Source organism: Chiloscyllium punctatum, chromosome 18, assembly GCF_047496795.1.
Source record: "Chiloscyllium punctatum isolate Juve2018m chromosome 18, sChiPun1.3, whole genome shotgun sequence".
Lineage (NCBI taxonomy): Eukaryota > Metazoa > Chordata > Chondrichthyes > Orectolobiformes > Hemiscylliidae > Chiloscyllium > Chiloscyllium punctatum.
Window position 1 is genome coordinate 62072106 of NC_092756.1, and position 21814 is coordinate 62093919.

Genomic DNA, 21814 nt, shown 5'->3' on the forward strand with positions numbered 1-21814 from the left:
GACGAGCAGGAAAATGTAAACGGGGAGGGCGAGTGGGGAAGTGAGGCAGTTGCAGCTCTGGAGAAAGTCCTTCGTTGTGATTCACTCAGCAACCAGAGACGTGACGGTGACTCAGGCGTGAGAGCTCTTCACATCGTGAACAAAAAGCAATCAAGGGCAGTTAGCACCTCTTCCGGAGTGGGGGTGGGGTGAGGTAATTACCTTTTGACTTCTGTTACTATGTTCGGAAACTGACTTTTGGATTGAGGTGAAGAGAAACTGCATTTCTAAAAAGCACCATGGAACTTGTTAAACTTTATTGAGTCGCTTTTTCTCATCGATTCCCACACAGGTTTCCAACTCAGTTGGTATCCATGAGGCTCATGTCCAGGTTCAATCTGCAGCAAATTGCACGGTTAGGTAAAAGGCAAGGAAAGTGGCATCTCGAACCGGCCCCGAGGTCAGACCTTCCTCACAATGTAATCTGTCCTTCTCGGATTGTAATGCTACCTCCGGTTTTAGGGTGGAACATTCTTTGGGAACCTTATTCTGCAAAACAGACACAGTGACTGAAACTATGCTGCACGGTATGATTTGGGACACGGCCTGCTCAGCTTTGTGCATTTCCCCTGTAGTCCGGTGTGTTTCATGTTCCGTGTAAACGTGAAAGTTGTCCTGTTTCGAGCAATGGGTGAAATCATTGAGCAAAGCAAGAATCGAAATTGCAGTAATGTCAAGTAGCTCATGGTAATTTGACCCAATCATAACCGATCATATATTCTCACGCACTCACAGATATATCTGTAGCTGAATCGAGTCTGAGAAGATAGACTCAGTTTACCAGTGATTTTTGTCTGGATTGATGGGCTATCGTTAACTGCTGAGAAATTGATATTGTAGACGGGCACATCCCAGCAGCTGTGCGAGTCGGAGAGGGATCATGGAACCCTTTTCACGTGAGTTTACATCTGTTGTTATGCAGGAACACAATTGGAAGTGCAAGAAAATGGAGTCGTTGGTAGTGTGGCCGAGCGGTCTAAGGTGCTGGATTAAGGCTCCAGTCTCGACAGAGGCGTGGGTTCGAATCCCACCGCTGCCATTTCTGCGGAGCAGCTAGTTTAAATGCTGTTTCGATCCCCTGCGGCATTTCTGTTTAAAACGGAAGCAAAATGAGTTTGCTTCCCGGGGAATTGATTGTGGTGTTGGAAAGTGCCGAATTTTCCAGAGTGTCTGTGCTGTCATGATCGTGTTCGCCTCCCGCGCGGAAAATCGCCAGCGGCTCTACTGTTGCTTTCTGTTCCAGGCAAGTTGAGCTTTTACTGGAACCGAATGGAGACTGCTATTTCATCGTTGTTGCGAAACAGAGTCCTACGGTGACTCGACTCGTCGTTATTTGGTTTTCTGGCCAATGAGAAAATCGTTCCAATGTATTTCGATGTCATATGTTATTGAATTTCTCCCACTTCCTTCATTTCAGTCCTGGAGTCATCGGAAGGGAAAGGTAATCTAATCGAGACTGTGATTGGTGAAATTCACTTTTTATGGCCCATTCTTATTATGTTCTTTTTTTGTCTCTTTTCAGCATTGTCTGGGAAGTGGTGGTGCACTCAGGCTCCAATATGTTTGAAAGAGTAGTTTGGAATTGCCCTGTTGTTAGTTGTGTGATTACGTTATGGCTCATGCCCCCTGACTGTCTCACATTTAGCATTCATGCTCGCTGTGTCTGAAAATGCATTTGGTTTTCCCGTTTTGTTTGTGTTCCGTGTTAAATGCTTTCTGTTTTGCGATTCGCTCAATACATTACGAATTAACAGGGTTTCTGAGGTAACTTCCAGCTGCAAAAATCCTCAACTGAGAATCTGGGAAATTTTCACGGAGTATGGTCAGTCGGAGCAAAAGTAAGGAAGTCGTTCGTTTCTGCAGTGTTTCACAATGCTACCTTTCCCGTGAGCAGTCGAACAGACGAAAAGATTTTGCCACAGACTGCGACGGTAAGCTCCGCGAAAACGTAATTCTTTAAAGCAGGTGTAAGTGACACAACGTTGTTGGGGTACACCGCGTGGAAACAGATACTTCGGTGTATCTCGTCCATGCTCACCACATAGCCAAAATTAAACAAGTCCCATTAATCAACGAGCTAACGGAAACAGAAAGGTGAAAGGTCGAATGGCTTCAACTTTCAGTGCTGGATGCCACTGAGCTGCAGCGGGGACGATCGGGGCTTGTTTCTGTAGTGTAGTGGTCATCACGTTCGCCTTACACGCGAAAGGTCCCCAGTTCGAAACTGGGCAGAAACTGCTTTGCTCTTCAACTGCAGCCTTTGACATCGACAAGAACGGAGCTTTCTTGCTTGCTTTCCCATGTGCAAACCTGCCTTCGAGTTTGCTCGAATAAATCGTCGCTCGTAGTGCAATGCAATGCCGCTCCGTTGAATTACTGTGCAAAAGCATTGTAAAGTTTTTCTCCAACCTGGTTCTGATCATATGCCATTCTGTTTGAGAGTGTAGTTACCCCCTTCTGATCCTTCCACGAAAAGCATTACCGCATTCGCATTCCTTGCGCAGGCGGCCCGGTTCAAAGACAGGGAAGAAGCTGATGTGCTGGTGTCACAGTGCACCACGGATTCCTCAACTAGTCTGTCTGTCAAATGTATCCCAAAGTCGTCTCTGAAAGACCTCATTTGGAAGGTGTCTGTCGTTATTCAACGTGTGAGAATTGGCACCAGAGGTCCTGAATCATGTTTTGGAGCAGTTCGCACGTTAGTGGCTCATTCAATCAGCAACAGCAATGAAAGAAATTCCACTCTCAGAGGAACCTCTGGACCTGTGCTTTCATAGCGTCGCTAGTATTAAGGTGCGCCCCGAGATCTAAGCCAGGTTGGAACGGAAACGGAGGAATCGACAGAGAGGCTACAGAATGACATCGCATCCATTTGGTTTTCATTAAATCACTGACGAGCAGGAAAATGTAAACGGGGAGGGCGAGTGGGGAAGTGAGGCAGTTGCAGCTCTGGAGAAAGTCCTTCGTTGTGATTCACTCAGCAACCAGAGACGTGACGGTGACTCAGGCGTGAGAGCTCTTCACATCGTGAACAAAAAGCAATCAAGGGCAGTTAGCACCTCTTCCGGAGTGGGGGTGGGGTGAGGTAATTACCTTTTGACTTCTGTTACTATGTTCGGAAACTGACTTTTGGATTGAGGTGAAGAGAAACTGCATTTCTAAAAAGCACCATGGAACTTGTTAAACTTTATTGAGTCGCTTTTTCTCATCGATTCCCACACAGGTTTCCAACTCAGTTGGTATCCATGAGGCTCATGTCCAGGTTCAATCTGCAGCAAATTGCACGGTTAGGTAAAAGGCAAGGAAAGTGGCATCTCGAACCGGCCCCGAGGTCAGACCTTCCTCACAATGTAATCTGTCCTTCTCGGATTGTAATGCTACCTCCGGTTTTAGGGTGGAACATTCTTTGGGAACCTTATTCTGCAAAACAGACACAGTGACTGAAACTATGCTGCACGGTATGATTTGGGACACGGCCTGCTCAGCTTTGTGCATTTCCCCTGTAGTCCGGTGTGTTTCATGTTCCGTGTAAACGTGAAAGTTGTCCTGTTTCGAGCAATGGGTGAAATCATTGAGCAAAGCAAGAATCGAAATTGCAGTAATGTCAAGTAGCTCATGGTAATTTGACCCAATCATAACCGATCATATATTCTCACGCACTCACAGATATATCTGTAGCTGAATCGAGTCTGAGAAGATAGACTCAGTTTACCAGTGATTTTTGTCTGGATTGATGGGCTATCGTTAACTGCTGAGAAATTGATATTGTAGACGGGCACATCCCAGCAGCTGTGCGAGTCGGAGAGGGATCATGGAACCCTTTTCACGTGAGTTTACATCTGTTGTTATGCAGGAACACAATTGGAAGTGCAAGAAAATGGAGTCGTTGGTAGTGTGGCCGAGCGGTCTAAGGTGCTGGATTAAGGCTCCAGTCTCGACAGAGGCGTGGGTTCGAATCCCACCGCTGCCATTTCTGCGGAGCAGCTAGTTTAAATGCTGTTTCGATCCCCTGCGGCATTTCTGTTTAAAACGGAAGCAAAATGAGTTTGCTTCCCGGGGAATTGATTGTGGTGTTGGAAAGTGCCGAATTTTCCAGAGTGTCTGTGCTGTCATGATCGTGTTCGCCTCCCGCGCGGAAAATCGCCAGCGGCTCTACTGTTGCTTTCTGTTCCAGGCAAGTTGAGCTTTTACTGGAACCGAATGGAGACTGCTATTTCATCGTTGTTGCGAAACAGAGTCCTACGGTGACTCGACTCGTCGTTATTTGGTTTTCTGGCCAATGAGAAAATCGTTCCAATGTATTTCGATGTCATATGTTATTGAATTTCTCCCACTTCCTTCATTTCAGTCCTGGAGTCATCGGAAGGGAAAGGTAATCTAATCGAGACTGTGATTGGTGAAATTCACTTTTTATGGCCCATTCTTATTATGTTCTTTTTTTGTCTCTTTTCAGCATTGTCTGGGAAGTGGTGGTGCACTCAGGCTCCAATATGTTTGAAAGAGTAGTTTGGAATTGCCCTGTTGTTAGTTGTGTGATTACGTTATGGCTCATGCCCCCTGACTGTCTCACATTTAGCATTCATGCTCGCTGTGTCTGAAAATGCATTTGGTTTTCCCGTTTTGTTTGTGTTCCGTGTTAAATGCTTTCTGTTTTGCGATTCGCTCAATACATTACGAATTAACAGGGTTTCTGAGGTAACTTCCAGCTGCAAAAATCCTCAACTGAGAATCTGGGAAATTTTCACGGAGTATGGTCAGTCGGAGCAAAAGTAAGGAAGTCGTTCGTTTCTGCAGTGTTTCACAATGCTACCTTTCCCGTGAGCAGTCGAACAGACGAAAAGATTTTGCCACAGACTGCGACGGTAAGCTCCGCGAAAACGTAATTCTTTAAAGCAGGTGTAAGTGACACAACGTTGTTGGGGTACACCGCGTGGAAACAGATACTTCGGTGTATCTCGTCCATGCTCACCACATAGCCAAAATTAAACAAGTCCCATTAATCAACGAGCTAACGGAAACAGAAAGGTGAAAGGTCGAATGGCTTCAACTTTCAGTGCTGGATGCCACTGAGCTGCAGCGGGGACGATCGGGGCTTGTTTCTGTAGTGTAGTGGTCATCACGTTCGCCTTACACGCGAAAGGTCCCCAGTTCGAAACTGGGCAGAAACTGCTTTGCTCTTCAACTGCAGCCTTTGACATCGACAAGAACGGAGCTTTCTTGCTTGCTTTCCCATGTGCAAACCTGCCTTCGAGTTTGCTCGAATAAATCGTCGCTCGTAGTGCAATGCAATGCCGCTCCGTTGAATTACTGTGCAAAAGCATTGTAAAGTTTTTCTCCAACCTGGTTCTGATCATATGCCATTCTGTTTGAGAGTGTAGTTACCCCCTTCTGATCCTTCCACGAAAAGCATTACCGCATTCGCATTCCTTGCGCAGGCGGCCCGGTTCAAAGACAGGGAAGAAGCTGATGTGCTGGTGTCACAGTGCACCACGGATTCCTCAACTAGTCTGTCTGTCAAATGTATCCCAAAGTCGTCTCTGAAAGACCTCATTTGGAAGGTGTCTGTCGTTATTCAACGTGTGAGAATTGGCACCAGAGGTCCTGAATCATGTTTTGGAGCAGTTCGCACGTTAGTGGCTCATTCAATCAGCAACAGCAATGAAAGAAATTCCACTCTCAGAGGAACCTCTGGACCTGTGCTTTCATAGCGTCGCTAGTATTAAGGTGCGCCCCGAGATCTAAGCCAGGTTGGAACGGAAACGGAGGAATCGACAGAGAGGCTACAGAATGACATCGCATCCATTTGGTTTTCATTAAATCACTGACGAGCAGGAAAATGTAAACGGGGAGGGCGAGTGGGGAAGTGAGGCAGTTGCAGCTCTGGAGAAAGTCCTTCGTTGTGATTCACTCAGCAACCAGAGACGTGACGGTGACTCAGGCGTGAGAGCTCTTCACATCGTGAACAAAAAGCAATCAAGGGCAGTTAGCACCTCTTCCGGAGTGGGGGTGGGGTGAGGTAATTACCTTTTGACTTCTGTTACTATGTTCGGAAACTGACTTTTGGATTGAGGTGAAGAGAAACTGCATTTCTAAAAAGCACCATGGAACTTGTTAAACTTTATTGAGTCGCTTTTTCTCATCGATTCCCACACAGGTTTCCAACTCAGTTGGTATCCATGAGGCTCATGTCCAGGTTCAATCTGCAGCAAATTGCACGGTTAGGTAAAAGGCAAGGAAAGTGGCATCTCGAACCGGCCCCGAGGTCAGACCTTCCTCACAATGTAATCTGTCCTTCTCGGATTGTAATGCTACCTCCGGTTTTAGGGTGGAACATTCTTTGGGAACCTTATTCTGCAAAACAGACACAGTGACTGAAACTATGCTGCACGGTATGATTTGGGACACGGCCTGCTCAGCTTTGTGCATTTCCCCTGTAGTCCGGTGTGTTTCATGTTCCGTGTAAACGTGAAAGTTGTCCTGTTTCGAGCAATGGGTGAAATCATTGAGCAAAGCAAGAATCGAAATTGCAGTAATGTCAAGTAGCTCATGGTAATTTGACCCAATCATAACCGATCATATATTCTCACGCACTCACAGATATATCTGTAGCTGAATCGAGTCTGAGAAGATAGACTCAGTTTACCAGTGATTTTTGTCTGGATTGATGGGCTATCGTTAACTGCTGAGAAATTGATATTGTAGACGGGCACATCCCAGCAGCTGTGCGAGTCGGAGAGGGATCATGGAACCCTTTTCACGTGAGTTTACATCTGTTGTTATGCAGGAACACAATTGGAAGTGCAAGAAAATGGAGTCGTTGGTAGTGTGGCCGAGCGGTCTAAGGTGCTGGATTAAGGCTCCAGTCTCGACAGAGGCGTGGGTTCGAATCCCACCGCTGCCATTTCTGCGGAGCAGCTAGTTTAAATGCTGTTTCGATCCCCTGCGGCATTTCTGTTTAAAACAGAAGCAAAATGAGTTTGCTTCCCGGGGAATTGATTGTGGTGTTGGAAAGTGCCGAATTTTCCAGAGTGTCTGTGCTGTCATGATCGTGTTCGCCTCCCGCGCGGAAAATCGCCAGCGGCTCTACTGTTGCTTTCTGTTCCAGGCAAGTTGAGCTTTTACTGGAACCGAATGGAGACTGCTATTTCATCGTTGTTGCGAAACAGAGTCCTACGGTGACTCGACTCGTCGTTATTTGGTTTTCTGGCCAATGAGAAAATCGTTCCAATGTATTTCGATGTCATATGTTATTGAATTTCTCCCACTTCCTTCATTTCAGTCCTGGAGTCATCGGAAGGGAAAGGTAATCTAATCGAGACTGTGATTGGTGAAATTCACTTTTTATGGCCCATTCTTATTATGTTCTTTTTTTGTCTCTTTTCAGCATTGTCTGGGAAGTGGTGGTGCACTCAGGCGCCAGTATGTTTGAAAGAGTAGTTTGGAATTGCCCTGTTGTTAGTTGTGTGATTACGTTATGGCTCATGCCCCCTGACTGTCTCACATTTAGCATTCATGCTCGCTGTGTCTGAAAATGCATTTGGTTTTCCCGTTTTGTTTGTGTTCCGTGTTAAATGCTTTCTGTTTTGCGATTCGCTCAATACATTACGAATTAACAGGGTTTCTGAGGTAACTTCCAGCTGCAAAAATCCTCAACTGAGAATCTGGGAAATTTTCACGGAGTATGGTCAGTCGGAGCAAAAGTAAGGAAGTCGTTCGTTTCTGCAGTGTTTCACAATGCTACCTTTCCCGTGAGCAGTCGAACAGACGAAAAGATTTTGCCACAGACTGCGACGGTAAGCTCCGCGAAAACGTAATTCTTTAAAGCAGGTGTAAGTGACACAACGTTGTTGGGGTACACCGCGTGGAAACAGATACTTCGGTGTATCTCGTCCATGCTCACCACATAGCCAAAATTAAACAAGTCCCATTAATCAACGAGCTAACGGAAACAGAAAGGTGAAAGGTCGAATGGCTTCAACTTTCAGTGCTGGATGCCACTGAGCTGCAGCGGGGACGACCGAGGCTTGTTTCTGTAGTGTAGTGGTCATCACGTTCGCCTTACACGCGAAAGGTCCCCAGTTCGAAACTGGGCAGAAACTGCTTTGCTCTTCAACTGCAGCCTTTGACATCGACAAGAACGGAGCTTTCTTGCTTGCTTTCCCATGTGCAAACCTGCCTTCGAGTTTGCTCGAATAAATCGTCGCTCGTAGTGCAATGCAATGCCGCTCCGTTGAATTACTGTGCAAAAGCATTGTAAAGTTTTTCTCCAACCTGGTTCTGATCATATGCCATTCTGTTTGAGAGTGTAGTTACCCCCTTCTGATCCTTCCACGAAAAGCATTACCGCATTCGCATTCCTTGCGCAGGCGGCCCGGTTCAAAGACAGGGAAGAAGCTGATGTGCTGGTGTCACAGTGCACCACGGATTCCTCAACTAGTCTGTCTGTCAAATGTATCCCAAAGTCGTCTCTGAAAGACCTCATTTGGAAGGTGTCTGTCGTTATTCAACGTGTGAGAATTGGCACCAGAGGTCCTGAATCATGTTTTGGAGCAGTTCGCACGTTAGTGGCTCATTCAATCAGCAACAGCAATGAAAGAAATTCCACTCTCAGAGGAACCTCTGGACCTGTGCTTTCATAGCGTCGCTAGTATTAAGGTGCGCCCCGAGATCTAAGCCAGGTTGGAACGGAAACGGAGGAATCGACAGAGAGGCTACAGAATGACATCGCATCCATTTGGTTTTCATTAAATCACTGACGAGCAGGAAAATGTAAACGGGGAGGGCGAGTGGGGAAGTGAGGCAGTTGCAGCTCTGGAGAAAGTCCTTCGTTGTGATTCACTCAGCAACCAGAGACGTGACGGTGACTCAGGCGTGAGAGCTCTTCACATCGTGAACAAAAAGCAATCAAGGGCAGTTAGCACCTCTTCCGGAGTGGGGGTGGGGTGAGGTAATTACCTTTTGACTTCTGTTACTATGTTCGGAAACTGACTTTTGGATTGAGGTGAAGAGAAACTGCATTTCTAAAAAGCACCATGGAACTTGTTAAACTTTATTGAGTCGCTTTTTCTCATCGATTCCCACACAGGTTTCCAACTCAGTTGGTATCCATGAGGCTCATGTCCAGGTTCAATCTGCAGCAAATTGCACGGTTAGGTAAAAGGCAAGGAAAGTGGCATCTCGAACCGGCCCCGAGGTCAGACCTTCCTCACAATGTAATCTGTCCTTCTCGGATTGTAATGCTACCTCCGGTTTTAGGGTGGAACATTCTTTGGGAACCTTATTCTGCAAAACAGACACAGTGACTGAAACTATGCTGCACGGTATGATTTGGGACACGGCCTGCTCAGCTTTGTGCATTTCCCCTGTAGTCCGGTGTGTTTCATGTTCCGTGTAAACGTGAAAGTTGTCCTGTTTCGAGCAATGGGTGAAATCATTGAGCAAAGCAAGAATCGAAATTGCAGTAATGTCAAGTAGCTCATGGTAATTTGACCCAATCATAACCGATCATATATTCTCACGCACTCACAGATATATCTGTAGCTGAATCGAGTCTGAGAAGATAGACTCAGTTTACCAGTGATTTTTGTCTGGATTGATGGGCTATCGTTAACTGCTGAGAAATTGATATTGTAGACGGGCACATCCCAGCAGCTGTGCGAGTCGGAGAGGGATCATGGAACCCTTTTCACGTGAGTTTACATCTGTTGTTATGCAGGAACACAATTGGAAGTGCAAGAAAATGGAGTCGTTGGTAGTGTGGCCGAGCGGTCTAAGGTGCTGGATTAAGGCTCCAGTCTCGACAGAGGCGTGGGTTCGAATCCCACCGCTGCCATTTCTGCGGAGCAGCTAGTTTAAATGCTGTTTCGATCCCCTGCGGCATTTCTGTTTAAAACAGAAGCAAAATGAGTTTGCTTCCCGGGGAATTGATTGTGGTGTTGGAAAGTGCCGAATTTTCCAGAGTGTCTGTGCTGTCATGATCGTGTTCGCCTCCCGCGCGGAAAATCGCCAGCGGCTCTACTGTTGCTTTCTGTTCCAGGCAAGTTGAGCTTTTACTGGAACCGAATGGAGACTGCTATTTCATCGTTGTTGCGAAACAGAGTCCTACGGTGACTCGACTCGTCGTTATTTGGTTTTCTGGCCAATGAGAAAATCGTTCCAATGTATTTCGATGTCATATGTTATTGAATTTCTCCCACTTCCTTCATTTCAGTCCTGGAGTCATCGGAAGGGAAAGGTAATCTAATCGAGACTGTGATTGGTGAAATTCACTTTTTATGGCCCATTCTTATTATGTTCTTTTTTTGTCTCTTTTCAGCATTGTCTGGGAAGTGGTGGTGCACTCAGGCGCCAGTATGTTTGAAAGAGTAGTTTGGAATTGCCCTGTTGTTAGTTGTGTGATTACGTTATGGCTCATGCCCCCTGACTGTCTCACATTTAGCATTCATGCTCGCTGTGTCTGAAAATGCATTTGGTTTTCCCGTTTTGTTTGTGTTCCGTGTTAAATGCTTTCTGTTTTGCGATTCGCTCAATACATTACGAATTAACAGGGTTTCTGAGGTAACTTCCAGCTGCAAAAATCCTCAACTGAGAATCTGGGAAATTTTCACGGAGTATGGTCAGTCGGAGCAAAAGTAAGGAAGTCGTTCGTTTCTGCAGTGTTTCACAATGCTACCTTTCCCGTGAGCAGTCGAACAGACGAAAAGATTTTGCCACAGACTGCGACGGTAAGCTCCGCGAAAACGTAATTCTTTAAAGCAGGTGTAAGTGACACAACGTTGTTGGGGTACACCGCGTGGAAACAGATACTTCGGTGTATCTCGTCCATGCTCACCACATAGCCAAAATTAAACAAGTCCCATTAATCAACGAGCTAACGGAAACAGAAAGGTGAAAGGTCGAATGGCTTCAACTTTCAGTGCTGGATGCCACTGAGCTGCAGCGGGGACGATCGGGGCTTGTTTCTGTAGTGTAGTGGTCATCACGTTCGCCTTACACGCGAAAGGTCCCCAGTTCGAAACTGGGCAGAAACTGCTTTGCTCTTCAACTGCAGCCTTTGACATCGACAAGAACGGAGCTTTCTTGCTTGCTTTCCCATGTGCAAACCTGCCTTCGAGTTTGCTCGAATAAATCGTCGCTCGTAGTGCAATGCAATGCCGCTCCGTTGAATTACTGTGCAAAAGCATTGTAAAGTTTTTCTCCAACCTGGTTCTGATCATATGCCATTCTGTTTGAGAGTGTAGTTACCCCCTTCTGATCCTTCCACGAAAAGCATTACCGCATTCGCATTCCTTGCGCAGGCGGCCCGGTTCAAAGACAGGGAAGAAGCTGATGTGCTGGTGTCACAGTGCACCACGGATTCCTCAACTAGTCTGTCTGTCAAATGTATCCCAAAGTCGTCTCTGAAAGACCTCATTTGGAAGGTGTCTGTCGTTATTCAACGTGTGAGAATTGGCACCAGAGGTCCTGAATCATGTTTTGGAGCAGTTCGCACGTTAGTGGCTCATTCAATCAGCAACAGCAATGAAAGAAATTCCACTCTCAGAGGAACCTCTGGACCTGTGCTTTCATAGCGTCGCTAGTATTAAGGTGCGCCCCGAGATCTAAGCCAGGTTGGAACGGAAACGGAGGAATCGACAGACATCGCATCCATTTGGTTTTCATTAAATCACTGACGAGCAGGAAAATGTAAACGGGGAGGGCGAGTGGGGAAGTGAGGCAGTTGCAGCTCTGGAGAAAGTCCTTCGTTGTGATTCACTCAGCAACCAGAGACGTGACGGTGACTCAGGCGTGAGAGCTCTTCACATCGTGAACAAAAAGCAATCAAGGGCAGTTAGCACCTCTTCCGGAGTGGGGGTGGGGTGAGGTAATTACCTTTTGACTTCTGTTACTATGTTCGGAAACTGACTTTTGGATTGAGGTGAAGAGAAACTGCATTTCTAAAAAGCACCATGGAACTTGTTAAACTTTATTGAGTCGCTTTTTCTCATCGATTCCCACACAGGTTTCCAACTCAGTTGGTATCCATGAGGCTCATGTCCAGGTTCAATCTGCAGCAAATTGCACGGTTAGGTAAAAGGCAAGGAAAGTGGCATCTCGAACCGGCCCCGAGGTCAGACCTTCCTCACAATGTAATCTGTCCTTCTCGGATTGTAATGCTACCTCCGGTTTTAGGGTGGAACATTCTTTGGGAACCTTATTCTGCAAAACAGACACAGTGACTGAAACTATGCTGCACGGTATGATTTGGGACACGGCCTGCTCAGCTTTGTGCATTTCCCCTGTAGTCCGGTGTGTTTCATGTTCCGTGTAAACGTGAAAGTTGTCCTGTTTCGAGCAATGGGTGAAATCATTGAGCAAAGCAAGAATCGAAATTGCAGTAATGTTTAGTAGCTCATGGTAATTTGACCCAATCATAACCGATCATATATTCTCACGCACTCACAGATATATCTGTAGCTGAATCGAGTCTGAGAAGATAGACTCAGTTTACCAGTGATTTTTGTCTGGATTGATGGGCTATCGTTAACTGCTGAGAAATTGATATTGTAGACGGGCACATCCCAGCAGCTGTGCGAGTCGGAGAGGGATCATGGAACCCTTTTCACGTGAGTTTACATCTGTTGTTATGCAGGAACACAATTGGAAGTGCAAGAAAATGGAGTCCTTGGTAGTGTGGCCGAGCGGTCTAAGGTGCTGGATTAAGGCTCCAGTCTCGACAGAGGCGTGGGTTCGAATCCCACCGCTGCCATTTCTGCGGAGCAGCTAGTTTAAATGCTGTTTCGATCCCCTGCGGCATTTCTGTTTAAAACGGAAGCAAAATGAGTTTGCTTCCCGGGGAATTGATTGTGGTGTTGGAAAGTGCCGAATTTTCCAGAGTGTCTGTGCTGTCATGATCGTGTTCGCCTCCCGCGCGGAAAATCGCCAGCGGCTCTACTGTTGCTTTCTGTTCCAGGCAAGTTGAGCTTTTACTGGAACCGAATGGAGACTGCTATTTCATCGTTGTTGCGAAACAGAGTCCTACGATGACTCGACTCGTCGTTATTTGGTTTTCTGGCCAATGAGAAAATCGTTCCAATGTATTTCGATGTCATATGTTATTGAATTTCTCCCACTTCCTTCATTTCAGTCCTGGAGTCATCGGAAGGGAAAGGTAATCTAATCGAGACTGTGATTGGTGAAATTCACTTTTTATGGCCCATTCTTATTATGTTCTTTTTTTGTCTCTTTTCAGCATTGTCTGGGAAGTGGTGGTGCACTCAGGCTCCAGTATGTTTGAAAGAGTAGTTTGGAATTGCCCTGTTGTTAGTTGTGTGATTACGTTATGGCTCATGCCCCCTGACTGTCTCACATTTAGCATTCATGCTCGCTGTGTCTGAAAATGCATTTGGTTTTCCCGTTTTGTTTGTGTTCCGTGTTAAATGCTTTCTGTTTTGCGATTCGCTCAATACATTACGAATTAACAGGGTTTCTGAGGTAACTTCCAGCTGCAAAAATCCTCAACTGAGAATCTGGGAAATTTTCACGGAGTATGGTCAGTCGGAGCAAAAGTAAGGAAGTCGTTCGTTTCTGCAGTGTTTCACAATGCTACCTTTCCCGTGAGCAGTCGAACAGACGAAAAGATTTTGCCACAGACTGCGACGGTAAGCTCCGCGAAAACGTAATTCTTTAAAGCAGGTGTAAGTGACACAACGTTGTTGGGGTACACCGCGTGGAAACAGATACTTCGGTGTATCTCGTCCATGCTCACCACATAGCCAAAATTAAACAAGTCCCATTAATCAACGAGCTAACGGAAACAGAAAGGTGAAAGGTCGAATGGCTTCAACTTTCAGTGCTGGATGCCACTGAGCTGCAGCGGGGACGACCGAGGCTTGTTTCTGTAGTGTAGTGGTCATCACGTTCGCCTTACACGCGAAAGGTCCCCAGTTCGAAACTGGGCAGAAACTGCTTTGCTCTTCAACTGCAGCCTTTGACATCGACAAGAACGGAGCTTTCTTGCTTGCTTTCCCATGTGCAAACCTGCCTTCGAGTTTGCTCGAATAAATCGTCGCTCGTAGTGCAATGCAATGCCGCTCCGTTGAATTACTGTGCAAAAGCATTGTAAAGTTTTTCTCCAACCTGGTTCTGATCATATGCCATTCTGTTTGAGAGTGTAGTTACCCCCTTCTGATCCTTCCACGAAAAGCATTACCGCATTCGCATTCCTTGCGCAGGCGGCCCGGTTCAAAGACAGGGAAGAAGCTGATGTGCTGGTGTCACAGTGCACCACGGATTCCTCAACTAGTCTGTCTGTCAAATGTATCCCAAAGTCGTCTCTGAAAGACCTCATTTGGAAGGTGTCTGTCGTTATTCAACGTGTGAGAATTGGCACCAGAGGTCCTGAATCATGTTTTGGAGCAGTTCGCACGTTAGTGGCTCATTCAATCAGCAACAGCAATGAAAGAAATTCCACTCTCAGAGGAACCTCTGGACCTGTGCTTTCATAGCGTCGCTAGTATTAAGGTGCGCCCCGAGATCTAAGCCAGGTTGGAACGGAAACGGAGGAATCGACAGAGAGGCTACAGAATGACATCGCATCCATTTGGTTTTCATTAAATCACTGACGAGCAGGAAAATGTAAACGGGGAGGGCGAGTGGGGAAGTGAGGCAGTTGCAGCTCTGGAGAAAGTCCTTCGTTGTGATTCACTCAGCAACCAGAGACGTGACGGTGACTCAGGCGTGAGAGCTCTTCACATCGTGAACAAAAAGCAATCAAGGGCAGTTAGCACCTCTTCCGGAGTGGGGGTGGGGTGAGGTAATTACCTTTTGACTTCTGTTACTATGTTCGGAAACTGCCTTTTGGATTGAGGTGAAGAGAAACTGCATTTCTAAAAAGCACCATGGAACTTGTTAAACTTTATTGAGTCGCTTTTTCTCATCGATTCCCACACAGGTTTCCAACTCAGTTGGTATCCATGAGGCTCATGTCCAGGTGCAATCTGCAGCAAATTGCACGGTTAGGTAAAAGGCAAGGAAAGTGGCATCTCGAACCGGCCCCGAGGTCAGACCTTCCTCACAATGTAATCTGTCCTTCTCGGATTGTAATGCTACCTCCGGTTTTAGGGTGGAACATTCTTTGGGAACCTTATTCTGCAAAACAGACACAGTGACTGAAACTATGCTGCACGGTATGATTTGGGACACGGCCTGCTCAGCTTTGTGCATTTCCCCTGTAGTCCGGTGTGTTTCATGTTCCGTGTAAACGTGAAAGTTGTCCTGTTTCGAGCAATGGGTGAAATCATTGAGCAAAGCAAGAATCGAAATTGCAGTAATGTCAAGTAGCTCATGGTAATTTGACCCAATCATAACCGATCATATATTCTCACGCACTCACAGATATATCTGTAGCTGAATCGAGTCTGAGAAGATAGACTCAGTTTACCAGTGATTTTTGTCTGGATTGATGGGCTATCGTTAACTGCTGAGAAATTGATATTGTAGACGGGCACATCCCAGCAGCTGTGCGAGTCGGAGAGGGATCATGGAACCCTTTTCACGTGAGTTTACATCTGTTGTTATGCAGGAACACAATTGGAAGTGCAAGAAAATGGAGTCGTTGGTAGTGTGGCCGAGCGGTCTAAGGTGCTGGATTAAGGCTCCAGTCTCGACAGAGGCGTGGGTTCGAATCCCACCGCTGCCATTTCTGCGGAGCAGCTAGTTTAAATGCTGTTTCGATCCCCTGCGGCATTTCTGTTTAAAACAGAAGCAAAATGAGTTTGCTTCCCGGGGAATTGATTGTGGTGTTGGAAAGTGCCGAATTTTCCAGAGTGTCTGTGCTGTCATGATCGTGTTCGCCTCCCGCGCGGAAAATCGCCAGCGGCTCTACTGTTGCTTTCTGTTCCAGGCAAGTTGAGCTTTTACTGGAACCGAATGGAGACTGCTATTTCATCGTTGTTGCGAAACAGAGTCCTACGGTGACTCGACTCGTCGTTATTTGGTTTTCTGGCCAATGAGAAAATCGTTCCAATGTATTTCGATGTCATATGTTATTGAATTTCTCCCACTTCCTTCATTTCAGTCCTGGAGTCATCGGAAGGGAAAGGTAATCTAATCGAGACTGTGATTGGTGAAATTCACTTTTTATGGCCCATTCTTATTATGTTCTTTTTTTGTCTCTTTTCAGCATTGTCTGGGAAGTGGTGGTGCACTCAGGCGCCAGTATGTTTGAAAGAGTAGTTTGGAATTGCCCTGTTGTTAGTTGTGTGATTACGTTATGGCTCATGCCCCCTGACTGTCTCACATTTAGCATTCATGCTCGCTGTGTCTGAAAATGCATTTGGTTTTCCCGTTTTGTTTGTGTTCCGTGTTAAATGCTTTCTGTTTTGCGATTCGCTCAATACATTACGAATTAACAGGGTTTCTGAGGTAACTTCCAGCTGCAAAAATCCTCAACTGAGAATCTGGGAAATTTTCACGGAGTATGGTCAGTCGGAGCAAAAGTAAGGAAGTCGTTCGTTTCTGCAGTGTTTCACAATGCTACCTTTCCCGTGAGCAGTCGAACAGACGAAAAGATTTTGCCACAGACTGCGACGGTAAGCTCCGCGAAAACGTAATTCTTTAAAGCAGGTGTAAGTGACACAACGTTGTTGGGGTACACCGCGTGGAAACAGATACTTCGGTGTATCTCGTCCATGCTCACCACATAGCCAAAATTAAACAAGTCCCATTAATCAACGAGCTAACGGAAACAGAAAGGTGAAAGGTCGAATGGCTTCAACTTTCAGTGCTGGATGCCACTGAGCTGCAGCGGGGACGATCGGGGCTTGTTTCTGTAGTGTAGTGGTCATCACGTTCGCCTTACACGCGAAAGGTCCCCAGTTCGAAACTGGGCAGAAACTGCTTTGCTCTTCAACTGCAGCCTTTGACATCGACAAGAACGGAGCTTTCTTGCTTGCTTTCCCATGTGCAAACCTGCCTTCGAGTTTGCTCGAATAAATCGTCGCTCGTAGTGCAATGCAATGCCGCTCCGTTGAATTACTGTGCAAAAGCATTGTAAAGTTTTTCTCCAACCTGGTTCTGATCATATGCCATTCTGTTTGAGAGTGTAGTTACCCCCTTCTGATCCTTCCACGAAAAGCATTACCGCATTCGCATTCCTTGCGCAGGCGGCCCGGTTCAAAGACAGGGAAGAAGCTGATGTGCTGGTGTCACAGTGCACCACGGATTCCTCAACTAGTCTGTCTGTCAAATGTATCCCAAAGTCGTCTCTGAAAGACCTCATTTGGAAGGTGTCTGTCGTTATTCAACGTGTGAGAATTGGCACCAGAGGTCCTGAATCATGTTTTGGAGCAGTTCGCACGTTAGTGGCTCATTCAATCAGCAACAGCAATGAAAGAAATTCCACTCTCAGAGGAACCTCTGGACCTGTGCTTTCATAGCGTCGCTAGTATTAAGGTGCGCCCCGAGATCTAAGCCAGGTTGGAACGGAAACGGAGGAATCGACAGACATCGCATCCATTTGGTTTTCATTAAATCACTGACGAGCAGGAAAATGTAAACGGGGAGGGCGAGTGGGGAAGTGAGGCAGTTGCAGCTCTGGAGAAAGTCCTTCGTTGTGATTCACTCAGCAACCAGAGACGTGACGGTGACTCAGGCGTGAGAGCTCTTCACATCGTGAACAAAAAGCAATCAAGGGCAGTTAGCACCTCTTCCGGAGTGGGGGTGGGGTGAGGTAATTACCTTTTGACTTCTGTTACTATGTTCGGAAACTGCCTTTTGGATTGAGGTGAAGAGAAACTGCATTTCTAAAAAGCACCATGGAACTTGTTAAACTTTATTGAGTCGCTTTTTCTCATCGATTCCCACACAGGTTTCCAACTCAGTTGGTATCCATGAGGCTCATGTCCAGGTGCAATCTGCAGCAAATTGCACGGTTAGGTAAAAGGCAAGGAAAGTGGCATCTCGAACCGGCCCCGAGGTCAGACCTTCCTCACAATGTAATCTGTCCTTCTCGGATTGTAATGCTACCTCCGGTTTTAGGGTGGAACATTCTTTGGGAACCTTATTCTGCAAAACAGACACAGTGACTGAAACTATGCTGCACGGTATGATTTGGGACACGGCCTGCTCAGCTTTGTGCATTTCCCCTGTAGTCCGGTGTGTTTCATGTTCCGTGTAAACGTGAAAGTTGTCCTGTTTCGAGCAATGGGTGAAATCATTGAGCAAAGCAAGAATCGAAATTGCAGTAATGTCAAGTAGCTCATGGTAATTTGACCCAATCATAACCGATCATATATTCTCACGCACTCACAGATATATCTGTAGCTGAATCGAGTCTGAGAAGATAGACTCAGTTTACCAGTGATTTTTGTCTGGATTGATGGGCTATCGTTAACTGCTGAGAAATTGATATTGTAGACGGGCACATCCCAGCAGCTGTGCGAGTCGGAGAGGGATCATGGAACCCTTTTCACGTGAGTTTACATCTGTTGTTATGCAGGAACACAATTGGAAGTGCAAGAAAATGGAGTCCTTGGTAGTGTGGCCGAGCGGTCTAAGGTGCTGGATTAAGGCTCCAGTCTCGACAGAGGCGTGGGTTCGAATCCCACCGCTGCCATTTCTGCGGAGCAGCTAGTTTAAATGCTGTTTCGATCCCCTGCGGCATTTCTGTTTAAAACAGAAGCAAAATGAGTTTGCTTCCCGGGGAATTGATTGTGGTGTTGGAAAGTGCCGAATTTTCCAGAGTGTCTGTGCTGTCATGATCGTGTTCGCCTCCCGCGCGGAAAATCGCCAGCGGCTCTACTGTTGCTTTCTGTTCCAGGCAAGTTGAGCTTTTACTGGAACCGAATGGAGACTGCTATTTCATCGTTGTTGCGAAACAGAGTCCTACGATGACTCGACTCGTCGTTATTTGGTTTTCTGGCCAATGAGAAAATCGTTCCAATGTATTTCGATGTCATATGTTATTGAATTTCTCCCACTTCCTTCATTTCAGTCCTGGAGTCATCGGAAGGGAAAGGTAATCTAATCGAGACTGTGATTGGTGAAATTCACTTTTTATGGCCCATTCTTATTATGTTCTTTTTTTGTCTCTTTTCAGCATTGTCTGGGAAGTGGTGGTGCACTCAGGCTCCAGTATGTTTGAAAGAGTAGTTTGGAATTGCCCTGTTGTTAGTTGTGTGATTACGTTATGGCTCATGCCCCCTGACTGTCTCACATTTAGCATTCATGCTCGCTGTGTCTGAAAATGCATTTGGTTTTCCCGTTTTGTTTGTGTTCCGTGTTAAATGCTTTCTGTTTTGCGATTCGCTCAATACATTACGAATTAACAGGGTTTCTGAGGTAACTTCCAGCTGCAAAAATCCTCAACTGAGAATCTGGGAAATTTTCACGGAGTATGGTCAGTCGGAGCAAAAGTAAGGAAGTCGTTCGTTTCTGCAGTGTTTCACAATGCTACCTTTCCCGTGAGCAGTCGAACAGACGAAAAGATTTTGCCACAGACTGCGACGGTAAGCTCCGCGAAAACGTAATTCTTTAAAGCAGGTGTAAGTGACACAACGTTGTTGGGGTACACCGCGTGGAAACAGATACTTCGGTGTATCTCGTCCATGCTCACCACATAGCCAAAATTAAACAAGTCCCATTAATCAACGAGCTAACGGAAACAGAAAGGTGAAAGGTCGAATGGCTTCAACTTTCAGTGCTGGATGCCACTGAGCTGCAGCGGGGACTACCGAGGCTTGTTTCTGTAGTGTAGTGGTCATCACGTTCGCCTTACACGCGAAAGGTCCCCAGTTCGAAACTGGGCAGAAACTGCTTTGCTCTTCAACTGCAGCCTTTGACATCGACAAGAACGGAGCTTTCTTGCTTGCTTTCCCATGTGCAAACCTGCCTTCGAGTTTGCTCGAATAAATCGTCGCTCGTAGTGCAATGCAATGCCGCTCCGTTTAATTACTGTGCAAAAGCATTGTAAAGTTTTTCTCCAACCTGGTTCTGATCATATGCCATTCTGTTTGAGAGTGTAGTTACCCCCTTCTGATCCTTCCACGAAAAGCATTACCGCATTCGCATTCCTTGCGCAGGCGGCCCGGTTCAAAGACAGGGAAGAAGCTGATGTGCTGGTGTCACAGTGCACCACGGATTCCTCAACTAGTCTGTCTGTCAAATGTATCCCAAAGTCGTCTCTGAAAGACCTCATTTGGAAGGTGTCTGTCGTTATTCAACGTGTGAGAATTGGCACCAGAGGTCCTGAATCATGTTTTGGAGCAGTTCGCACGTTAGTGGCTCATTCAATCAGCAACAGCAATGAAAGAAATTCCACTCTCAGAGGAACCTCTGGACCTGTGCTTTCATAGCGTCGCTAGTATTAAGGTGCGCCCCGAGATCTAAGCCAGGTTGGAACGGAAACGGAGGAATCGACAGAGAGGCTACAGAATGACATCGCATCCATTTGGTTTTCATTAAATCACTGACGAGCAGGAAAATGTAAACGGGGAGGGCGAGTGGGGAAGTGAGGCAGTTGCAGCTCTGGAGAAAGTCCTTCGTTGTGATTCACTCAGCAACCAGAGACGTGACGGTGACTCAGGCGTGAGAGCTCTTCACATCGTGAACAAAAAGCAATCAAGGGCAGTTAGCACCTCTTCCGGAGTGGGGGTGGGGTGAGGTAATTACCTTTTGACTTCTGTTACTATGTTCGGAAACTGCCTTTTGGATTGAGGTGAAGAGAAACTGCATTTCTAAAAAGCACCATGGAACTTGTTAAACTTTATTGAGTCGCTTTTTCTCATCGATTCCCACACAGGTTTCCAACTCAGTTGGTATCCATGAGGCTCATGTCCAGGTGCAATCTGCAGCAAATTGCACGGTTAGGTAAAAGGCAAGGAAAGTGGCATCTCGAACCGGCCCCGAGGTCAGACCTTCCTCACAATGTAATCTGTCCTTCTCGGATTGTAATGCTACCTCCGGTTTTAGGGTGGAACATTCTTTGGGAACCTTATTCTGCAAAACAGACACAGTGACTGAAACTATGCTGCACGGTATGATTTGGGACACGGCCTGCTCAGCTTTGTGCATTTCCCCTGTAGTCCGGTGTGTTTCATGTTCCGTGTAAACGTGAAAGTTGTCCTGTTTCGAGCAATGGGTGAAATCATTGAGCAAAGCAAGAATCGAAATTGCAGTAATGTCAAGTAGCTCATGGTAATTTGACCCAATCATAACCGATCATATATTCTCACGCACTCACAGATATATCTGTAGCTGAATCGAGTCTGAGAAGATAGACTCAGTTTACCAGTGATTTTTGTCTGGATTGATGGGCTATCGTTAACTGCTGAGAAATTGATATTGTAGACGGGCACATCCCAGCAGCTGTGCGAGTCGGAGAGGGATCATGGAACCCTTTTCACGTGAGTTTACATCTGTTGTTATGCAGGAACACAATTGGAAGTGCAAGAAAATGGAGTCGTTGGTAGTGTGGCCGAGCGGTCTAAGGTGCTGGATTAAGGCTCCAGTCTCGACAGAGGCGTGGGTTCGAATCCCACCGCTGCCATTTCTGCGGAGCAGCTAGTTTAAATGCTGTTTCGATCCCCTGCGGCATTTCTGTTTAAAACAGAAGCAAAATGAGTTTGCTTCCCGGGGAATTGATTGTGGTGTTGGAAAGTGCCGAATTTTCCAGAGTGTCTGTGCTGTCATGATCGTGTTCGCCTCCCGCGCGGAAAATCGCCAGCGGCTCTACTGTTGCTTTCTGTTCCAGGCAAGTTGAGCTTTTACTGGAACCGAATGGAGACTGCTATTTCAT

At 46.4% G+C, this 21814-nt stretch overlaps 15 non-coding genes across 15 annotated transcripts; all 15 read left to right on the plus strand.

Moving 5' to 3' along the window:
- Positions 1-996: 996 nt before the first annotated feature.
- trnal-aag (transfer RNA leucine (anticodon AAG)) lies at positions 997-1078 on the plus strand. The gene has a single exon. It is a non-coding gene; the product is annotated as a tRNA-Leu (tRNA).
- Positions 1079-2203: 1125 nt separating this feature from the next.
- Positions 2204-2276, plus strand: trnav-uac (transfer RNA valine (anticodon UAC)). Its single transcript has one exon. It is a non-coding gene; the product is annotated as a tRNA-Val (tRNA).
- A 1651-nt stretch (positions 2277-3927) lies between these two features.
- trnal-aag (transfer RNA leucine (anticodon AAG)) lies at positions 3928-4009 on the plus strand. Its single transcript has one exon. It is a non-coding gene; the product is annotated as a tRNA-Leu (tRNA).
- Positions 4010-5134: 1125 nt separating this feature from the next.
- trnav-uac (transfer RNA valine (anticodon UAC)) lies at positions 5135-5207 on the plus strand. Its single transcript has one exon. It is a non-coding gene; the product is annotated as a tRNA-Val (tRNA).
- A 1651-nt stretch (positions 5208-6858) lies between these two features.
- trnal-aag (transfer RNA leucine (anticodon AAG)) lies at positions 6859-6940 on the plus strand. Its single transcript has one exon. It is a non-coding gene; the product is annotated as a tRNA-Leu (tRNA).
- Positions 6941-8065: 1125 nt separating this feature from the next.
- trnav-uac (transfer RNA valine (anticodon UAC)) lies at positions 8066-8138 on the plus strand. The gene has a single exon. It is a non-coding gene; the product is annotated as a tRNA-Val (tRNA).
- Positions 8139-9789: 1651 nt separating this feature from the next.
- trnal-aag (transfer RNA leucine (anticodon AAG)) lies at positions 9790-9871 on the plus strand. Its single transcript has one exon. It is a non-coding gene; the product is annotated as a tRNA-Leu (tRNA).
- Positions 9872-10996: 1125 nt separating this feature from the next.
- On the plus strand, positions 10997-11069 carry trnav-uac (transfer RNA valine (anticodon UAC)). Its single transcript has one exon. It is a non-coding gene; the product is annotated as a tRNA-Val (tRNA).
- A 1636-nt stretch (positions 11070-12705) lies between these two features.
- Positions 12706-12787, plus strand: trnal-aag (transfer RNA leucine (anticodon AAG)). Its single transcript has one exon. It is a non-coding gene; the product is annotated as a tRNA-Leu (tRNA).
- A 1125-nt stretch (positions 12788-13912) lies between these two features.
- On the plus strand, positions 13913-13985 carry trnav-uac (transfer RNA valine (anticodon UAC)). Its single transcript has one exon. It is a non-coding gene; the product is annotated as a tRNA-Val (tRNA).
- Positions 13986-15636: 1651 nt separating this feature from the next.
- trnal-aag (transfer RNA leucine (anticodon AAG)) lies at positions 15637-15718 on the plus strand. Its single transcript has one exon. It is a non-coding gene; the product is annotated as a tRNA-Leu (tRNA).
- Positions 15719-16843: 1125 nt separating this feature from the next.
- Positions 16844-16916, plus strand: trnav-uac (transfer RNA valine (anticodon UAC)). Its single transcript has one exon. It is a non-coding gene; the product is annotated as a tRNA-Val (tRNA).
- A 1636-nt stretch (positions 16917-18552) lies between these two features.
- On the plus strand, positions 18553-18634 carry trnal-aag (transfer RNA leucine (anticodon AAG)). The gene has a single exon. It is a non-coding gene; the product is annotated as a tRNA-Leu (tRNA).
- A 1125-nt stretch (positions 18635-19759) lies between these two features.
- Positions 19760-19832, plus strand: trnav-uac (transfer RNA valine (anticodon UAC)). The gene has a single exon. It is a non-coding gene; the product is annotated as a tRNA-Val (tRNA).
- A 1651-nt stretch (positions 19833-21483) lies between these two features.
- Positions 21484-21565, plus strand: trnal-aag (transfer RNA leucine (anticodon AAG)). Its single transcript has one exon. It is a non-coding gene; the product is annotated as a tRNA-Leu (tRNA).
- Positions 21566-21814: the final 249 nt, after the last annotated feature.